Source organism: Salarias fasciatus, chromosome 22 (genome assembly GCF_902148845.1).
Source record: "Salarias fasciatus chromosome 22, fSalaFa1.1, whole genome shotgun sequence".
NCBI classification, from domain to species: domain Eukaryota; kingdom Metazoa; phylum Chordata; class Actinopteri; order Blenniiformes; family Blenniidae; genus Salarias; species Salarias fasciatus.
In genome coordinates this window covers 29,417,710-29,440,448 of record NC_043765.1, presented here as the reverse complement: position 1 = coordinate 29,440,448, position 22,739 = coordinate 29,417,710, and the positions used below count along the sequence as shown (strand labels likewise).

Genomic DNA, 22,739 nt, shown 5'->3' with positions numbered 1-22,739 from the left:
TGAGAACAGATCATGTGATCATTGGTTCGACGGTTAGTTTAATTTATTGTTCGTCTTGTACCGACGCAGGAAGCGCCTGTGTGAATCCGTTCACAGAAAACCTTCTTGTGTGGAAATGAAACGCACCTTTTTTTCCAGAAGGAATCGCGCATGCGCAGTCCCTGCTGAGTGAATTCTCCGGTCTTTAGCTCAGCAGCTTGTTTTCTGAGCTGCTCTATATCGTTAAAACTTAATAGACCACATTGGAGTTCCGACTGCGCATGTGCGAAAATCCGCTGTTTACTTCCGGTTCAGGGGTCAAGGCATATAAACAACCTCTTGTCGCCATAGCTTTCGCTTGTTGTCTAGCTTGTTTCGTCGAAACAATGCCCGTGTGTGTCGTTATAGGCTGCGGTAATGGCCATTATGCATTGAATAAGTGGTGATCTATTGAATGCCGAGAGCACCCTGGGGTGAAACAAGGTCTGGGGAAATGCATTTGTCCCCCGCCGTTCGAGCTTTTCCCATTCCCAACCGAGACGAAGAACCCAGAAAGGAGAAAGGCTTGGGTGAAGCTCATCAACAGAAAGGACGAAATAACACGTGAAAAGATTACTTTTTAAATTATTTTTGCATGATAATACGAATTTAAAGTCATACTTTTTGAGTTACTGCTTTCTCTCTCTCTCTCTCTCTCTCTCTCTCTCTCTTTCTCTCTCTCTCTCTCTCTCTCTCTCTCTCTCTCTCTGTCTAATGATCTGTTCGGCCCGACTGATCCTGTACCGGGTCCAACAGCTGTATTTTCCACTTCAACATGCGTAAAAAGTGACTACTTAGATGATTTCTTTCGATTGTGTCTCACACAAGAAGCCTTAATCTCACTAACTGGACACCGTACCCTAACCGGGAATGCTACGAGTGTGAGCCGTCGGACCGGGGGCGGGCTAACGCAGCTACGCGGCTAACGCCGCTGCCGGTGTTCAACCGTCAGAGGGTTTTTTTCTCCTCTCCCTTGTCCGGGCGCTGCACAATTTAGTGCAGGAGGGGCGCCCGGACTGAAAAGGTCTGGCGGAAACCCTGACTTTGACATCCATATGCAACAGTTTTACACGCCCCCCTCATCCTCCCAAGACAAAACGCGATAGAACACAAGATCCGTTTGCCCCATTCCAACATACAGGGATTCAGATGAAACTAGAAAATCTACACTTTAAGATGACACTAGGCAGAATATTCTCTGAGCCGACCAGCTGTCGTCACAGGAAAAACTACCCGAAAACCGATCTTCACATTTCACAGCCAACACCTCATATTGCACATTTTTCACCACTTCTTCACCAAATCTTAAAGCCATTCACACCAAACACAACATATTGTATTTCCTTACCGTTTTGTGGTCATTTTCCACATATCCACACTCTCCTCTGATCAAAATTAGGGGCATAATCCTCTCAGCCCTTGTACGTGATGTGTTGCCTCTTGGCGCCATCTATTGGATTTGTCATGAATCTTGGGAGCCTAATAATTGTGGATATATTGTTGATTTAAAATGGATAGGCGTTTTTATGTGAACCTTGCCTCCAAAAACCCTAGAGTTTAACAGTTAGAAAGTGTTGATACAAAAGGTCCAAAAAGTAACATTTTTCTTTGCTTTTCAGGAAGAAACTGCTTGCCAAAGAGATTTTCCCGGGTGTGCTCGAAGCATTTTCCCGAAGGGTGACCCACAACAGAGTGGTCTGACCCTGTGCTTCAGCTTGGATATGCTGCTGATCGATCTCCGAAGGCCCAGCGGAAGCTCTCTACTCGTCGAGGTGTCTCCCACTCAGGAGAAGATCATCAAACCTCACAGCCAGAAGACTGTGAAATGGCCAGCGGCATGGACGATGACGACGACACAGACATGACCACCGCAGTTGGGACAGCACTCACAGATCACATTTATTCTTCCAGTCCAACTCGTGCAGCCAACACACAACCAGAGGATGATTACCACACAGGTGATTCTTGTGAACCAAAGACCAACCCTTCTACGGTGGTGCCACGCCCAGTTTCAAGATTCATTGTGACTCGCAAACGCAACAGTTCTGCCAGCGCCACTGTCATCAAACAATTCATCAGTACAGATTTCAAGGTGCGTTGCAACACTGGCTTGCCCAACAGAAGAACACTCGACACTTTGCATGGCCATTTAGCTGCAAAAGCAAACCGGATACGCTACTGGAAAGGTGCCAAAAAGGTCATAAGTGTGAAGGCTGTCCGAAAGTTCAGGACCACACCCAAGAAATTTGGACCTTCAAGGAAACTTGCCAGCTGAGAAGAACTGATTTTGGTTCTCATGAAGATTCGTCTCACTCTGACTAATGATTTCTTGGCAACCCTTTTCGGGATTAGTGGTACGACGTGTTCGCACATTGTGAACACTTGGATCCCGTTCCTGGCTCGAGAACTGAAACCACTGGTGTTCTGGCCTGACCGCGTCTCCATCACCAACATGCTCCCCAATGACCTGGGTGCCAAGTACCCTTCACTGCGGTGCACTCTTGACTGCACAGAAGTGTTCATCCAGCGACCTCATCATCTCCAGCTCCAGGCACAGACGTGTTCTGATTACAAAAAACATAATACAGCCAAATACGTTGTTGCCATCACCCGTAATGGCATGATAAGCTTCTTGTCCAAAGGCTGGGGCGAGCGGACCTCAGACAAGCACATTGTGAGGGAGTCTGGGTTTCTGGATCTTGTTGATCCAGGTGACGTCATCTTGGCAGATCGTGGCTCCACCATTCAAGATGAGCTTCTGCAGCGTCATGCAAGGCTGGAAATCCCCCCACCTCGCTCTGGCTGGGAGCAGCAAACGGCTGATGCTGTCGCCAAGACCAAGAAGATCGCTAATGCACGCATTCATGTTGAAAGAGCAATCGGGAGAGTGAAGTGCTTCGCCATTCTCAGAAACACTGTCCCAATATCTTTAGTGCCAATACTGGATGATATCATGCTTGTTTGTGCCGTGCTGAGCAACTTGTTGCCACCTCTTGTTGGAAAATAACTTTGTTTTGAAAATGATTTTGACTGGATTTGGACATGATTTCTGTGATTCTGTGTCTGATGACATTGTTCTTGCTTGTGCCTCACTGAGCAACTTGTTGCCACCTCCAGTTGTGAAAGAACTTTGTTTTGAAAATGATTTTGACTAGATTTGGACAGGATTTCTCTGATTCTGTCTGATGATATTCAATCAATCAATCAATTTCTTTTTGTATAGCCCAGTATCACAACAACAGTTGCCTCAGAGGGCTTCAAGATGTTACATTGGTTGGTAAAAATAAAAACAGTGAATAAGCATAATGTTAATATGTCAAATTCACAGTAACGAGACAAAACGAAGCAACCACCACCTTAGACCCTCACATCCGGCAAGAAAAAACTCCAAAAACCCAGTGGGAAGAGAAGAAATCTTGGGGAGAACCACAGTATGAAGGGATCCCTCTCCCAGGGACGGACAGCTTTGGCAACAGCTAGCATGAGACAATAAGAAGTAAAGCTTAGGACTATTTTGAGTACAGTCCATTGGATGGTCCAGCACAGTGAAAACGAAACTTAAAACCCCCCGAAAAAAAAAACCCGAGCGTGCACAGTCGCACGACATTTCAACTTTAAAAGGTTTTCCTCAGGCACAATGCACGCTACAACTAAATAAAAAAACCTAATTTTTAATTTACCAGCACTGATTGGCTTCTCTGACAAGGATCCTGTCGTCTCGGTCGAGCACGGAGTAGAATGAAAGACCAGTGAGCTCCCATTAGCACGAGTACGAATAATGACAGACAATGCTCGGGTTATACTCGGATTCGATAAAAATGCATTATCCATAACGAGTACTCTTTTAAAACAAGTATTCAGCTCACCCCTACTCGCTAGCTAGTGTTAGCATCGGTGATAGCTTCAGCGTCTCTCCCTCCAGCTTTTCTGGGTGTTTCTATTGCAGCTGTTCTCTTGTAGATCCCGTACTGTCCTGTTGTAAACCAGCTTTGCCTGACACAGCCTCCACCCAGCAGCAGCTCCAGTCAGAAAAGCTCAGCTCATTGTTAGCTGCCTTCCCGAATGCAGCACTGGCTTTGGCTGCGTTTTTTTTTTTTTTTTAAATCATCGTTAATGTTGCTCCGCATGTATCTATTATGTATGTGGATAACTGCACTAGAGGGAATATTTAGTTGATATTATCTGAAGCTTTCAGGTAACATCATCACTCCAAAAAATATTATATATAGGTGAAAAAACAACGAGGAGAACATGCCCTATAGACGGTTTAATGATCTTTCTGATTTATGAGATCGTCCTGACGTTATAATCCTTAATGATCTTATATCGTCATATCGCACACCCCTAGCTGTGTCCCTCATATCAGAGCACTCTGCCTTAGATCCATCGATTCGGCCTTGACTAAAAGTTACACTTGAGATCCACCACCACCTTTTCAAAAGACTAAAATTGCCCCACTGATGTCTTCCTCTGAGCCCGGAGGTTCGGACACTGAAGAACACACCCCTGAGGGTGAGGACCAAGCTGGCACACTGGAGGATCCATGGCGATATCGGGATGAAGAGGACGACGCCGTCTGATGAAGATCACCTCCCCGCCCCTCCCCATTTGAGTTTAACATTTGCGTTGCTACTGCTAATACATAACCACATATATTCACGCTGCACACATGTAGAAACTCCAGAACTTTGATTTTTGAGCTTGACTTTTCAGGATGATTTTTTTGGGCTAAATTTTTTTAAGCTTATTTAGGATGATTTTTTTTACATTAATTTTTAGAATGATTAATTGTTTGGGATGATTTTTATGATGATTTATAGGTTGATTAATAAATTGGTTGATTCAGTTACACACTTTCTTTTTCTTTTTTCTTTCTTTCCTTCAAATTAGATTAAGTTTGATTTAGTGATTCATGTATTGATTTACAAAAAGGATATAATCAGAAAGAAAAATCAGAAAAAATTACAATTAGGCTATATTAAAATTAAAGTTACGGTTTGAAACAAATTAATTACAATATTAGATATATTATGTTTTCTTGGAAAAATAATAACAAAAAATTAATAAAAAATAATCATAAAATGAATAAAAATAAATCGATCAATCGATAAAATCAGTAGATAAATAATGGTAATAATAGTAATAATAATAATTAAAGCCGCACGCGTTAGTGCTTCACTCCCTTCTATTGCCGTCGACGTCTCACGCTCGCTAAATTGACATTAACCCTTTAAGCTCGGGGCCATTTTCGCCTAAAAGTTCAACTAAAGACGTACCCAAAGTAAACTGAATGCTGTTCTTGAACTGTTTGGAGTACATGCATGGTTGGGGTCTCATTTGAAAGCTGACAACCTGTGTTTTCACCCAGTGCAGTCAGAATTGCTCTAGGTGCGACTGCCACAGATTTATTTATGTTGCAGCACACTGAATTAGGATGAATTTCATTCTCGCCTGAATTTTTTCCCTCTTAAAACACCTGGAAATAAGTCTGGAAGCACTGTGCGAGCTTGAAAACACAATTTTGCTAAAGCCTGGGGTCTTCAGGTCAAAATGTCAGAGCAGTACTACAAGAAATGAGTGTTTCACGCATGTACTGCTATGCCCCGGCGGGGTCAATTTTGGACATCCTCTGTATACCCCCTGGATGCCCTCTGTACACTGCAAAAAAGGATAACCTAAATACAAGATATCAACACTAAATTAAAGAAAAATACTCTTAAAACTAGTGAAATTATCTGTCCATGCAGCAAGTGAATTTTACTTAAAACGAGATCTTGATATAAGAATATTGAACCAAGAAATAAGTCTCTGTATCTGAAATTTATCTTAAATCAAGTGAGATGAGACATTTTGACTGATAACAAGACTTTTGAACTTGGTAAGATTTTGAATTTTTGCAGTTTTTGCAGTGTACAATGGTATATGTTGGTTTTTGGCCCGTTTTTACATTATTTTCACTCCAAAAACTCATAAAGTACTCAAAAAATCACTTCAGACAGGCTTCAGTGTGGGATAAGGCCCTCAGATTGAGAGGAGCAGGGATAGACAGCAGGTGCATCCCTCAGCAGATATCTGAGAAGTCCCAAAACCCCAGGTGTGTTCGGCATGAGAAAGCCAGAGGCAGACCTTTAAGACTTTTGAGCCGCCCCGCCCAGATGTGGCCCGGCGTCACTGATACGTAGGACCTACGTAGGGCATCAAAAACTCGCGAGACCCAAACGAGATCGGTCACAGAGGTAGCCGCGTGAGCTGCTCGAGAGCAACTCACCGCGGCTACCTGGCCCACCTCTCTGGTTCATACAGGCAGGAGATTGGACCCCAGCCCACTCGTGCTTTATGCAAATAAAGCGCGATGATGACAACGCGCTTTATTTGCATAAATAAACACCCAGTCCCGGCTCCAGCCCAATGTAGAGGGGGGAGGGGGGCAGCGGCGGCGGCGGCTACAAACGGGGGGGGGGGGGGGGGGGGGGGGGGGCGGCAGCGGCGGCGAAAAAAGTAACGGAGCAACACAAAGACAGAATCCACAGATCAGAGGCCTGTTCTACTGTGTCCAACAACATATGATCATTAATCACATTGGTAAAAAGCACAAATAGTAATAAAACAATGATAAATAACCAGCCCTCACCTTTAGTAGAGCTGGAGTCTCCACTTTTTTTTTTTTTTTTTTTTTTAATTTTGAATAGCGCAACACTTCATATTGATTTGATCAAGCCAGTGGAGTTTGCTGTTGTTTTTTAAGCACAAATAGACTGAAGACTTATTTATTAATTTTTTGGACTGAGGGGGCGAGGCAGTCTGCCCCCCTTGATGCCTGGTAGCACCTGCAGCAGCAGGCACGCTTCACATGACAGAAGCCAAAACGTAACTTAAAATTATTTTGTTTTTTTTAAAATTGTATTCATTTCAATTAACTGAATATGAATTAACACAATGTGACACACAAAAGAAATTATGAATTCTTTTGTTTTCAATAAGAAAAACAAAATTACCCCTCTGACAGCCAGGGGGGGCCACGACAATCTGGCTGCAGACCTCCACTCTCAGGACCCACACCTCCACTCTCAGGACCCTTCCTTGCAGACAGCTCACCTCCACTCTCAGGACCGGAAGTTGATACGAAGCATTAAAAAAATGGAAAAGAAAACACCGGAAGCACGTATTTCTCATTGTGTGGACACGGAAAGGTGAGTAAATATCAAGCGACACCTTTTTGTTATATAAAAACAAAAATTGCCTTAATTCAGTAGAACGTGACGTTGCACACTATACATTGCCCCGTGAACTTATAGTTAAAAGAATAGAGTTTCCACTTTACCGTTATAGCGTAATGGTAGTTAGGCTAACGGTGGCTAGCGCTGACCACGGTAATTGTATTAGCCTCTGAAAGCACAAAAGCACTGTGTATATTATTTATATTTGTCTATGTGATTATCTTTACGTCAGAAGGCTTTCACTGCCGTTTGCAAATAGCATTTGGATAGAAATTATTCTGTCTGGGGCATATTAATAACATGTCGAAGTTGTCTTGTGTACGAGGTAGTGCTCACTTAATCATGCAGTCTTCCTGCTAGAAAGCCAAGAAAACTGAGTCACCATATATTTTTATTAAATTTTGTTTTACTGATCACGACGTAATTTCTCTTACAGATGCATATTTCAGTTATCAGAGTGGACTCAGAAATCGAACGCTGCAGGACCTGCTGCAAGCAGTTTCACTCTCCACTGTGCCTCAAGTTCAAACCTGAAAGTGTTCAAGTTGCAGAGCCACATAGAATCACATAAAAAAGGTGGCATTTCATTTAAAGGTAAGCATACTATATTTTTCAGTGTGTTTGTACACACTGTTCACCTGCTTATTCAGAAAAGTAACCTAATTGATTGTTTGATGTCTGAATTTTTTTGTAGGCAAACAAGCGAACCCTGTGAAAATGGCGGCGTGTCATGCTCATGGAACACTTTGATCTTGGAAGGTAGGATGTCATAATTTGATTGAACTGATATGATTGATGATTTGCACATTGAAATGTCGTCATCTGTCCTGTTGTCTTCCCATTCTCTTACTTATTGCCAGAATTGACTAATTTCAGGGCAGCGCGTGTAATTTTAATTGTTTTACCTACTGTTGTAGCCATGGCAAGATGTTTGCTCATTTTCCATTCAAGTCGAAATCCCTTCTGGCAGGTGAGGTGCCACCAGTTTTTTCGCCTGAAGGGAAAATTGGATGACATGACAGAGGTCAGTCTGCATTCCTTTTGTCTCAATATTTATTTGTTGTTTTTAGTCAATGTTATGTCAGGTTTCCCATCCCTGGACATGATTCATTAACTGATTTTGTGAGCTATGCTTTTATTTAATGCAGTACAGCCTTTTAAGGCTGAAGAGAGGAAGAAAAGTTGTCAACAAACAGCTGCTCCAGTTGTGCAGGGGATGGAGACAACTGAAGAAGAGGTGGGCCTGACCTCCACTTCCATGTTGTTACATTTGTGAGTTGACCTTTCATGTCTTGACAAAAACTTGACGCTTCTAATTTTCTTTAGACCAGTGTGGTGGCCCGAGTTGTGGAGCACTGCAAGAAAGCAGCAGAATGGGTGGAGATGAACCCACAGCTGTCAGCAGCCAGGGTGGAGGTGCCTGACGGTTTGAGCATGGACGACACATCATGCACTGAGGAGGCTGTGCAACACCTGGAAAACCTCTTTCACGCCACCCTGGATTTTGGTGAAGAGGAAAGAGAAGTGATTCTGGAGCTTTTTAAGTTTTTGTTATACAACATTGGAGATATGTGTGTCTTTTGTGAAGAGATTATGGACAAAGGAGGGTACATAGCATACTGCGAGCGCAAAGAAAAATAAAACAACTTGGAAGTTTGTTTTGTGTCTGTTTTCTCCTGAACAGGGATTATAGGCAATCTAGATCATGCAACTAGATATTCAGTAATCCAGTGAATTGAATACACAACTTAATCAGTCCTCACATCCTCCAGTGGCAAATCCATGTGGTCCAACAACACAAGGTAAGAACAGCACAAACAATATGGAGGACTTATTAGATGAATTATGAGGTATAAGAATTGTAAACACTATACACAATATATATACGTATAAACATGTGCCTATATGAAATTAGTTGAATTAAAACAATGTTAAAAGCTGCAACACTGCAGGAAACTGTACATTTACAATAATGCTATTGAAGCAAAGACAACTCAAATAGGTTTCAGTGTAGAAGAGTTTTTTTCATTTACACAGATGTTTCAAAAAGTATGTAATGCAGTCTAACAACTGTCCATATAGTCAATTACATCAAAAATACTATCTGCAGTAAACTAATGCAGCAAAGAACAATACTGTTTTAAGGGGATCATGACAGTACTCATGATCATAGTCATGCCTTTTCATATTTCTATTAACTTCCGGTCCTGAGAGTGGAGAGGAGATGTTTGCAGGGAAGGGTCCTGAGAGTGGAGGTCTGCAACCAGACTGTGTTGGCACATTCTTTTTAAATCATACTTACATTACATACATAAAATTAAAGCCACCAAAAGTAAACCGTAATCTCATGGGGAATGAAAAGTACGCGATTCCGATATTCTCGCTTTTTTTTTCTTTTTTTTTTTTTTGAAAGATTTTCTATCAACTTCCGGTCCTGAGAGTGGAGGTGAGCTGTCTGCGGAGAAGGGTCCTGAGAGTGGAGGTCTGCAACCAGACTGTTAGTTTACTTGCTTTTAAAGCATATTTATACGGAGCCCCTAAAGGGACATCAAAAAAATTATTTTTTTAAGGGAGTTCTACGTGCTCACGTAAAGCTTTTACGTGCGCACGTAGAACTTTTACGTGCTCGCGTAAAGTTGTTTACGTGAGCACGTAGAACTTTTACGTGCTCGCGTAAAGTTGTTTACGTGAGCACGTAGAACTTTTACGTGCTCGCGTAAAGTTGTTTACGTGAGCACGTAGAACTTTTACGTGCTCGCGTAGAGTTGTTTACGTGAGCACGTAGAACTTTTACGCGCTCGCGTAAAGTTGTTTACGTGAGCACTTATAACTTTTAAGGGCGCATGTAAAACTCAGCTCCAGTCCATAAGCTCCCGTCCGCGCGGATCCCTCCGGGGACATCTGCGCACAGCATTGGTGTACACAGGTCGCACCTATACGCATGCTCCGGAGCGCTACAGCAAACATGATTGCTGGTCTTGATTCAGCTGCACCGGCAGCGGATGGCACGGCTATATTCATGGTTCAGAAGTCCCGCAATTTTGGCAAAAAAGAAACTTTTCCGGATTCTGGATATCGATCCTCTCAGGTCTGAGGTGGAGGTAAATAAGGAGGGGCTCAGTGGATGACTAAAAACTGGAATTAAAGGAGGACAGAAACACTTTGTCTGGAGGAAGATCACGCCGCAATGAGCAGCGTCACCGTGGATGAACGGACACCAGCTGAGGTTTGAATAGGTCCGTTCATGTAACCCTGATATAGCAAATAATGACGCTGACACACTTACACAGCTCATATTTTTATTGTTTCGTTTATTTATGTCTCATACAGCAGCTGCACCATGGCCAGGTCCCCGCCCCCCCAACACACACACACCCAGTACCGGACCGGTGCTGAGCAGGACACGGGACCGAGCGGTGCTGCTGGACCGAGAGCAGCCGTCATCATGGCAGAGATCCTGGAAAGATCAACAGAAATCTGCCGTTCATTGACCGCAATAGTGACCAGGCTGGGGAACCAATAATCAATAATACACTGAACAAAATTAATGACAGTTTGTCGAAGTCTGAATAAAATGTTTGACTAAACGTCCACTGTCTGTATGTAATCTTCCGTCAGCTAATCTGGGCTACTGGCATCACATTTTATTTATTTTATTTATAGATTTATTTTCATTCAAAAGATGACACAAAAAATATACATAAAAGAAAGTAATACATACATGAATGAAAACAGAGCAGAAAGAAGAATAACTTATGTCTGCCTCTTCTTTCATCAGTTCATATTTTTACGTATTTCACAATATTTACAAACACCATAATATTTTCACCGAATTTTACACTCATTACACACACCTATTATTTTTTCTCTATCTACCTCTTCTTTATCCAACCGCTTATATTCCGTCTCCAATTTCAATCATCTGGAATCAAAATTCAAAAACAAATTCCATTCTGTCAGAATAAACTTATGCAATGTTGGACACATAATCTCATGTGTCCAACATTGCATAATTTTCCAGTAATGTAGTTTTACATTTCTTTTAAACGCTGTGATTATTCGCATTTCTTTCACTTCTTTCTGAAGGGCATTGCACAGATTGGTTCCCTTAACAGTCACAGTGAGTTCCATTATTTTTGTTCTGAATCTGGGGTTTTTAAAAATGTCAATCCCTTAGATTATAAAAAAGTTCTTTTTTGAATCTTTCTTGAATTTTTCGTGGTAACATGTTCCTATTAGCTTTATATAATATCTGAAGTATTTTATATTCAACTATATCATCAAATTTTCAAGAATTATACTTAATGAATAGTGGGTTTGATAGGTCTCTATTTCTATTATTACTTATAATTTTCAGGGCCTTTTTTTTTTCAAAATGAACATTGGTTGTGTATAAGTTTTACAGGCCGTCCCCTAAATTTCCACACAATAAGTTAAGTATGGAATAATTAGTGATTTATACAAGTTAAGTAATGCTGACTGATTTAAAACTGCTTTTACTTTATGTAATACTGCAATCGATTTAGCTATTTTATTTCTAATATAATTTATATGTGACTTTCAGCTAAGGTCTTTATCAATAATGACACCTAAAAATCTTGTTTTATGTACCCTTTGAATCCCATCTATTTTAATTGATATATGTATATTATTTTCTCTATCATTAAACAATATAAAATTAGTTTTTTTAACATTTAAAACTAATTTGTTGCTGTCAAACCACTATTTTTTCTTGTTGAGTTCTACATTAACTACTTCTACTACCTCCTTTAAGTTATTTTCCTGAATAAAATCACTGATTAGATAAATCATTTGCTAAACTTATAGTATATTTACATTTCAGTCATGGTTCTTCAGGTCCGGTCTCCTCCGTCCAGCCTCCAGTCCGAGCCTCTCCTGGTTCCTACATCAAGTCCTTTCATGGCACCAGTGCATCTAAAGTAACTCCATCAGCCAGTACACTATTTTCTAAAACTACACAGGACAAAATAAAGTCACACACCATTTCGGAGCTAAACAGCACCTTTCCCTGCTGGATCTGAGCGTCTGAAATGCGCTCTGCAGCAGCGCGTGCGCTCTGCAGCAGCGCGTGCGCACTGTTAAAACTGCGCTCTCCTTGGCAGGATCCATCCGTTATTGAAAGTTAAAAATCCTTTATTAATCCGACAAGAGGAAATTTTATGAGATATTCTTTAAGAGCATTAGTTTTTTTAATATACATTCACTTTTGAATCTGTACTGAATATGTGCTGCTTGTGTTTTACGACATGTTGGAGGTTCGCTTTATCATTACGCTCCGCCAGGTTTTTCTGTGCTGCACCGCAAATCCACACTGACTCAAACTTATGCACATGATGTCAGACCTGATTTCATCTTTCCATACCATTATCATATTGATAAATATCATAATAGAATAGAATAGACTTTATTTATCTCACCACGGAGAAATTTCAAGTTACAGAGGCTAGAACACACATGGGGGTGCAACAAAGCGATTGAAATGTGCAAATAAAGAGTAAGAATAATTTTGAATCTTAAGAATAATAGCAGAAATCCAAGATCTAACTTTATATATAACATGAAAATATAAAAGGAGCTATGCACAAATGCCGATCTCTCTTTCATATGGCAGTGCACCCTTGTGCCGTTTTATGATTGATTAATAAATGAGAGGCTGGCCTGGGTGTCTTTTATTGACTAAGCTACAGCCTGATGGCTTCACAGACTCACTTTTCAATGTTAACTTCGGAACTGGTTTGTTTGCTGTGTACACCCAATGCTGTGCGCAGATGTCCCTGGAGGAATCTGCGCGGACGGGAGCATACGGGCATACGGACGGGAGCTGAGTTTTACGTGCTCCCTTAAAAGTTATAAGTGCTCACGTAAACAACTTTACGGGAGCGCGTAAAAGTTCTACGTGCTCACGTAAACAACTTTACGCGAGCGCGTAAAAGTTCTACGTGCTCACGTAAACAACTTTACGCGAGCGCGTAAAAGTTCTACGTGCTCACGTAAAAGCTTTACGTGAGCACGTAGAACTCACTTAAAAAAATAATTTTTTTGATGTCCCTTTAGGGGCTCCGTATATTTACATTACAAACATAAAAATAAAACCACAAGAAATAAACCGTATTTTCATGGGGAAGTACGAATACATGATTCCGATATTCTCGCTTTTATTTTGAAAGGCTTCGCATCAACTTCCGGTCCTGAGAGTGGAGGTGAGCTGTCTGCAGGGAAGGGTCCTGAGAGTGGAGCTCCGGGTCCTGAGAGTGGAGGTCTGCAGCTGGACCCCTCTCGGGGGGGCAAGGAGGCACAGGCGGGGGGGGGGGGGCATTGCCACCCCGGACGACGGGCCTGTAAACACCCCCCACAGTGGAGTCATGAGAAACACCAACATGGACAACATAGGGTTGTCCGACTTGGAGGCAGACTTATAACTCCGCCCCACGGCTGCGCCGTCTACTTCGTCTAGCTCCGCCTACCTCTGGCTTTGCCATCGTGAACGCACCTCCCGCTAGCGGGCCAGCCAGCCATTCAGCAAGCTCATTGGCAGCTAGCCCTGTCAGTCAAACGTTTCTACTGACGTGATTGGCTCAGAATACGTTGACTACGAGTGATGACGACCGATGACGTGGGTCCATCATTTTCGGCAGCGGTTGGCTGGTTAGCCATCGGAAGGAGGGATGAGTCACTTGATTGGTTGAAATATGACGAATAAGCAACGGAAACCGATCAGTCGCCATATTGGATATCCTCAGCACGAGGGAGAGACGTCTGGATGTTTTTCTCTGATAAAAAAATGGATTATTATTGGACGCGCACGCGGAGAGACGCGCCGCGTGCGTGCGCGGTGGCGCGTCTAATTCTGGATTATTTGCTTATTTCAAGACATGTTTTGGACAAAAGGCTATACTTTCTAGCTTTGCCTGGATGCATACGCTTGTACTGTGGCAGTTTTTGCTGGATTATCTGGATTATAGATCGTCTGTGATCAGTTATGAGCCTCCAAAGGTGAGTTGCGCTGTTTACTTAATTTGCTGTATGTTGGACAAATGTGTTTATATTACCCGCTGTGGTAATCACATCTGAAAGTGATTTATACCAGCGGATTCATGAGAATATCAGCTTTCTAACGGTACATAGTACGTCTGTGGAATATGCAAAATAATTAATAAATGCATCGGGAGAAGTTGACCGGCCCGCCGTCGGGCCGGTCTATGCTTAAGGGGTTTAACACCACACACTGCGGCCTCCAGTATTTGCACCCCTGATGGGAATGAATGAACACATTAGTCCCGTTCTAAAATCTCTTCACTGGCTTCCTGTCGAGTTTAGAGTTACATTTAAAATCCTTCTCCTGACTTACAAAATCCTAAATGGGATGGCTCCGACCTATCTCCAAGATGCTTTAATGCCTTATCAGCCAATCAGAGCACTTCGCTCTCAAAATGCAGGGTTACTGGTGACTCCTAAGGCCGTATTTTCACGGCGCAACGCAGAGAATAGAAACCGGCGGAGGCGGATTCATATTTTCGTCAACGGGTGTCTGACCGGTCCGCTGCCCTTGCGCCTAGATGGGTGTGGTCGCGCACCAGGGGGAGGTGTCGACAGAATCAGCTGGGACCAGTCATAATTTCATGCAGAAAGTGTGCAGGCAGGGGAGGGAAGATGATCATTTGTCTGAGAAAACCTCACAGGCAGGTTTCCAGCTTGTCAGTGCCATTAAGATCACTTATGAAATAAATACTTTCTTTCTAAACGCTTCTCCCTCCTCTGTTTAGACTGCTGGGTTTGAGCCTGAAGAGCTCCTGTGATTGTGTAGAAGCTATTTGTGTTGGAAAATTATAGTGAGTGAGTTAATGAATGAATGAATGAATGAATAAATGAATAAATAAATAAATAAATACATAAATAAATGAATAAATAAATAGATAAATAAATAAGTACAAATAACTTGAGTTTGAGCACTTATGTCGCATCAAGTGCAGCCGTTTGTCCCGACCCCAATATCATTTCTTGGAGTCGCCAAATAATTACGGGAAAACATAGATGCACAGAAATAATTTTGAATTATATTGTTTCTGACGGGAGGATTTTTTTGTTATGTTTTGAGTGTTTCTTTTTTTGTTTGTTTGTTTTTTTGTTTTTTGCGTGTTTCTGATCTGGTCTTTGTCCAGAGACATGGGCGCGCAGCAGAGGCTCAGTGGAGGACCAGACGTGGTGACTGGGCTAAGCAGCGGGTTGCACCACGGACTAGGGGTCCGCTGAGCGCCCGCTGTCAGCGGGCTGCTGGCTGAGCTCTGCGCCGCAGCGTCTGGAGCCTCGCCGGTGGAGGGAAGGGTTACAGAGAACATGCGGCTGATCGCATCGTGAAGATGTTTGACCTGTTTCAGCAGATATCCATCAGGACAAAACACTCTGCTCAGGGCTGAAGACTGCTCAACATCAGATCCTGTAAAGTGGGACAGAGATCTTTTCATCATGTCACAGAAACTGAATAATGCGCTTCACCTGGGAGGATAGAATCTGAATCGCTTTAAATACAGATGCTTCTAATACGATTGTTTTCAATGGGATTGGACAAAAAACACCCATGTGTCATATCACCCACAATATGAATCATCAAACCCGCAACTGTTGCGCAGTGCTTTTTCCGTCTAAATGCAGATGATTAACACTAGAACAACCAAGACGGTCTGACAGACCGTTTGGGTTTTTATAATTCAAATAAATCTGTTAAAAATAATTCCCCTGTCCTCTAATTCTTTGACTTTTCCTAAATATGTGTCTTGTATGTTTTTCTGAAGCAAATAAGGTCCTAACAATGACACACATAATATTACAAAGAATTTATACCACCAAAAAAGATTAAAAAAAAAAAAAAAAAAAGACGCACTTTGCAGGGCTTTTTTTCTGCTATTGATTTGTTTTGGTTCATATGAGCGCATCTGAACAGGGAGCTAGCTCTGACAGCAGACAATCAGACAGATGGCCAAGAATATCAACCAAATCCCAAAAGAAAGACAATGAAAAGAGGCATAATGAAGTGATATTCAGTGGAAGAAGCTTTAGCAATGATACAGGAGGTCAGTGAGGGGGAATCGGATGGCGGAGACGTGTCGGACATCAGCGATCTTGACTGGAGTGAAGAGGAGGAAAGTTCTGAATCAGAGTCAGAACAGTCACGGGTCAAACAGCGAGAAAAATGTAATCCTGCTGCCCCAAAAATACCAACCGACCTCCAGCTGCTGTACAGTCCAGCGCAGAACCTGCAGTGGCGCATGGAAGCGCTCACGCGTCACCTCCAGGTATAGAGAATTACTGTCGGCTGCTGTCAGTTTACAACTAAATAATATTAATATAAAATGGTGTAAAAAATAAATAAACTAATGTAATAAAATTCAACACAACAGGTAGTTGACAGCAGGAGCACTGCAGCGTCTCCAGAGGTGCCAATTACAGATTCAGGTAAAATATTATATCCTTCATCAAAGTACAACAAACCATGGGTATTTTTCGTTTCCAAAGATTAATTTTAGAACGAACATATTTTCGGAATAAATACCTTTGTCCTGTGGAGCCTGCAGTCCCAGAATCAAATGAGCAGGGTGAGGATGGACCGTGTGGGAAGGTGTCCATCCTGGTGCGCAGCCGGGGACTATTTTTTTTTTTAGGCAAAAAAAAAAAGGAACTACAGTAAGTGTGTTTAGAGTCAGTTGTCTGTGACTCCATAGCTTCAAACTTCATTTTTCGAATCACAAAGGTTGACACTCTTCTGGCAGAGCTGGCGGACTGTTCATGTTGGTGAAAGGATGCCGTGCATTACAGAGAAGGCTTCTGTTCTGCTGCATGATCCAGTTGATATCTGGCTTTGTCAAGGACTGTGGGGATTGATCTAATTAAAACTAAAAACAAGACACTTTGGGTGTGATTCTATGTGGATTGCCCCACGCATGTTAATCATCATTTCTACATGTGACTTTAAGGAGGAGGGAACCTGGGCTGCAGCAAGAAGTTATTATTTCACTTACTTATTCATTTCTTTTTTTGTTTTGTCTTTCAGCTTCTGCGGCTGGGGGGGGGGGGGGGTCATATTCATATGTAATCAATAAGTAATCTGTACACACATATGCATACAATAAAGTCAGTAAGTCTTTAAAGGTACAAGACAGATAGTTTTTGATTTATTATTTATGTGCATCTGAACCTGACTTGTGTCACAAAGAAGCAGAAATAAGTTTAATTCCTCTCAGATCGTCTGGGATGTAGCAGAGCAGCCAGGAAATAAAATATATTTCATCATGTTAATTTAGCAGTGAGCTTGGCTGCAGTGCATTTGAAAATGAGAACATGAGGATTTGACATATTAACATTATGCTTATTCACTGTTTTTATTTTTACCAACCAATGCAACATCTTGAAGCCCTCTGAGGCAACTGTTGTTGTGATACTGGGATATACAAAAATAAATTGATTGATTGATTGATTGATTGAATTGGAATTGGTCAAATATATTATAGACATTTTTGATCAGTGCCCTATGCCAGAATTTGAAGTGTTTGAAGTTTATATGTCAAAGTCAGGAAATTGAGGATGGTGATGGTGGTGGGGGTGTAAGGTGGGGGGGGGGGCAGTTCAGGCAGTCCAGAGTGGACTGGTGTGGCAAGAAAAGAAGGCATTTTTGAGGGCTTGTAATGGGGACACTGAGCAACAGATAAAAAAAAACTGGCTGATTATTAAAGGTCAATATGTGTAGATGCAGCATGAGTTTGGGCTCATTTGGTCCAAACACCTAGGAGTTCAGTTCATTTGAATAATTGGAAGCCACATAGACAATGAATGGGTTTTAGAGAAGCCTCGAGAGTCAAAACCATGGAAGCTACAGGAAAGACTGATTGACTTTTCTGATCAGGAGGCCACAAAGGAATGTTCTGTCAAATATGAAAAAGATTGGAAAAAGTAATTTTTTTAAATTGCAGTGTAATCTTTGCACACTCCCATAGACAGCGCTGTAGCATCTATCACAGTCATTCATACATCAATATAATCAGCATCATGTTGTGTATAATTGATCAAAATTTCAAGACCGTCGGACAAAGTATGTGCTTGTAAGGAATTTTTATGTATTTTTCGGGGGGGGGGGGGGGGGGGGGGGGGTCTTTGCGCCCCTGCTGGCCAACGGTTATAAATGCATCAAAATGGTAATATAATTTTTCGCTTGTCTTCAGGCATAGAATTTTGCTGCACAGTTGGTGGAATGTTAATGGTTAGGTCTATGATAGGGGGCGCTATAGAGGTGAGTTGTATTAAATTTTATAATGCATTACATGAGGACTGTTATGGCACATAACTGACTGTTCTAGGACAATGCCTGAGCTCGTGAGGGGCTGTGGAAATAACAGGAAATGAAGGTGCCGTTACACTTTGTGTTACGGCGATGGCTAAATAATACAAATCACATAGTTATTAGAAATCACATTTTAGTTGGAATGATTGAGAAAAAAAACATTTTTAAAGTAATAATACATATGATAATGGTAAGACTAAAATGAGTTTTGGACACTCGTATGATTAAAAATGATTAGCATTAAAAACCTTAGTATAAGTTTTTAATTTGGTATACTAGCATTAGAAAATAGCTTGCATGCTTATTATTTTATATAAACAAAATTGTGCAAATTGCTGGAGCTGTGATCTGTGGTAATTAAGGGTTTAGAGCTCCTGAGGAAAGGTTTTCCGTCAGTACGGAGGTAGACAGGCCCAGGTCAGTGAAGGGACGCTTGCTGTTCTTTTTCTCTTTTACTTTTACCTTCTTATTTTTATTCTTTGAATTTTTCTCTTTACATTTCCTTTCTCTACACATGCAGATTTACACACGCGCCCGGTAATGAAGAACGCTTGCTGCTCTTAAGTGCCTTTTCAACTTGCTTACACATAGTCGCATATGCCTTGGAACTGGTGAAGGATCCTGTCTGAGATCGGAATGTACCGAGAGGGGGCAGGGCTACGTCATAGAGGATTGATGACAGGCTATTTTACCTACCTCGGCATACACATTAACACACTCACACACACACATTCAGTTTTGGTGATATGATGAAATCATACCAAAGGGGGGAACTGTTAGGTATATACTTTAATTAGCACTACTACCGTGGAATAATTGTATTAACTGCATATTAGGCCATTCCTGAGAGAAGTACATCAAGGTTATAAGATGCTCTGCTAAAGTGTAAACATACCCACGTGCAGGGTTGGGGAGTAATGGATTACATGTAACGGCGTTACGTAATCAGGATACAAAAAAATTGTAACTGTAATCCGTTACAGTACACACAAAAAATATGTAAGCTAGTTACAGGTACTTCTGATAAAAACACGGATTACTGAGCGGGATTACTTTTGAAAATCAGACGGAATATAGCAGCAACAACAGACATACACGCTGTATACAGACATTGTGACACTTTACGACACTTTACAGCACTTTACGGCACAAACTGCCACACCCTAGATCTATAAACAATAGACACCGTAGATATATAAATGGTGTGACGCCGCATCGACCGCTGTCTTGAAGCTGCCTCCTGCTCTACTGATATGTTTAACCGTGAATGAAACAACCCGCGCTGCCATGAACTTTACCCCCTGCTGCTGGAGTCTTGGCTGCTCCAGAGAGAGAAACTCTTCTGGCTGGAAACGGAGACATTTTGTATTTAAGTCAGATGAGGCCAGAACTTCTCTGTACAATGTAAATTCTGCCTCCAGCTGTGAAAATGCTCTCAACATTCAGGGACTCATCAAACCCGAAGACACATCAACAGGTATGAAACACACCTGAACTCACAGTGAAGCTAAAGTGTTATTAGCCTGCTAACCTGTCAGGAACCTCACTGTAAACCCGAATCAGTTTCCAGAACTCAAAAAAATTGAGGCAAATGATTCCCTCAATTTTTTTGAGTTGGATTTACTTAAAAGTCAAAATTTCTCTTAACTTAAAAGGGTTATTGACTTGTACTTGTACTGTTTGATAACAGCTAACTCAAACAAAACATTCAGCTCAACTCAAAGACTTGCAGTTAGTAGGACTTACATTTTTTGCGTTAAGGTAACTCAATTCTTGTCAGTTATTTTGACTTCAAGTTTTAAGTTCTCCAAAAACTGGATTAAATTCACAGAACTCAGAAAAATAAGTACAAACCACATCATTACATGTTCCTGTAACTCAAAATTTATTTGTTTGTGTTATCAATGTTTTAAGCACACAGATCACGATCACATCAAATACACTGCGTTTGTTTCCTAAAAAACATGCCTCTCCAAAAACGGAGTTTAACTAACTTCAGTCATTTCTTCCCTTTTGGGGTTGCAGGCAGCTGGAGCCGATCCCAGGTGCTGTGAGCAAAGGCAGGGTCACCAGCTGACATTTACAGACAGACATTCACTCACACCTCAGAGCAATTTGGTGACCAGTTAACCTGACATGCCTGTTTTTGGATTGTGAGGAGGAAGTCGGAGTACCCAGAGAGAACCCCCACCCACACACACACAGGGAGAACATGCAAACTCCACACAACTCCAACTTCTTGCTGGAAGGCAAGAGTGCTAACCACTACACTACCATGCGGCCACAGTCTAAACCAACTTAAGTAACAACTTTAACTAACTTAACATTCCAAATTCCTTGTTCAGCCTTCTAAATGTGTCTGGCCACTTCAATTATCAGAAACAATAATAAAGATTAAATAATGGCAAAATTAGAATCTTTCATTACAGTTAAAGAAAAGGTGTGTGCTTTTAGCATCTATTCCTGAGTAAGGCAGCAGAGCAGCAGTTCAGTTCAGCAGCAGTTTTTTTTTTGTTTTGGTTTGTTTTTTTTACCCTCTGTCGTGGTAGTCAGTGCACGGAATAAAAAATTCTGGATTGCCTTCAACACATAAGTAATTGATCATAGAAATCAGTTGTAATCACAGCCTATAAAACAGTAACTGATTGGATAATGAAAAAAAATAAAAAAAATAAAATTAATGCTCTTTCCCTTTCACTATCATCTATGCATATGATACTTTTTCGTAATTGATTTGGAATGTTAAATTACTTATATGACAAAGACAATGTTTTTTCTTTAATTATCCATATTTGAAACAATATAAATAACAGGATTTTATAGCATGTAATTAAATTACTTTTTTTAAGTTGACCGTAAGCGATGTTTTTGAGTTATGCGTGCTTATATATAAGTATAGTTCAATTAACTCTAAGGTTATCAGTTAGAGACACTCAAAAGCAAGAACATGTTATACCAACTTAATATAATTAAGTCAGAACAACTTTTTCTAAAACTTTGAGTATACTCTACTTAATCTATTTAATTATTTTGAATACTGGGGATATTGTCGGACGGTGGAAGGAATACTTCGAGGACCTCCTCAATCCCATCGCCACGTCTTCCGTGGAGGAAGCAGAGGCTGAGGTCTCAGAGGTGGACTCGTCCATCACCCAAGCTGAAGTCACTGAGGTGGTTGGCAAGCTCCTCGGTGGCAAGGCACCGGGGGTGGACGAGATTCGGCCTGAGTACCTTAAGTCTCTGGATGTGCAGGGACTGTCTTGGTTGACACGTCTCTGCAACATCGCGTGGCTGTCGGGGACGGTGCCTCTGGATTGGCAGACCGGGGTGGTGGTCCCCCTGTTTAAAAAGGGGGACTGGAGGGTGTGCTCCAACTATAGGGGGATTACACTCCTCAGCCTCCCCGGGAAAGTCTATTCCAGGGTACTGGAGAGGAGGATCCGACCGATAGTCGAACCTCGGATCCAGGAGGAACAATGCGGTTTTCGTCCTGGTTGTGGAACAGTGGACCAGCTCTATACCCTCCATAGGGTGCTCGAGGGTTCGTGGGAGTTTGCCCAACCAGTCCACATGTGTTTTGTGGATTTGGAGAAGGCATTCGACCGTGTCCCTCGTGGTGTCTTGTGGGGGGTGCTCCGGGAATACGGAGTCCGGGGCCCCTTGTTAAGGGCCGTCCGGTCTTTGTATGACCGGAGTAGGAGTCTGGTCCGCATTGCCGGCAGTAAGTCGGACCTGTTCCCGGTGCATGTTGGACTCCGGCAGGGCTGCCCTTTGTCACCGGTTCTGTTCATAATCTTCATGGACAGAATTTCTAGGTGCAGCCAGGGGCCGGAAGGGGTCCGGTTCGGGAACCACAGGATTTCATCTCTGCTTTTTGCAGATGATGTTGTCCTGTTGGCTTCATCGAACCCGGACCTACAGCATGCACTGGGGCGGTTCGCAGCCGAGTGTGAAGCGGCAGGGATGAGGATCAGCACCTCCAAATCCGAGGCCATGGTCCTCGACCGGAGGAAGGTGGCTTGCCCCCTCCAGGTTGGTGGAGAGACCCTAGCCCAAGTGGAGGAGTTCAAGTATCTTGGGGTCTTGTTCACGAGTGGGGGACGGATGGAGCGTGAGATTGACAGGCGGATCGGTGCAGCGGCTGCAGTGATGCA

At 42.1% G+C, this 22,739-nt stretch overlaps 1 long non-coding RNA gene across 1 annotated transcript; it reads left to right on the top strand.

The window, feature by feature from the left end:
* Positions 1-8,222: 8,222 nt before the first annotated feature.
* LOC115409904 (uncharacterized) lies at positions 8,223-8,702 on the top strand. The gene is made up of 3 exons (XR_003934031.1): positions 8,223-8,259; positions 8,384-8,472; positions 8,562-8,702. It is a non-coding gene; the product is annotated as an uncharacterized LOC115409904 (long non-coding RNA).
* Positions 8,703-22,739: the final 14,037 nt, after the last annotated feature.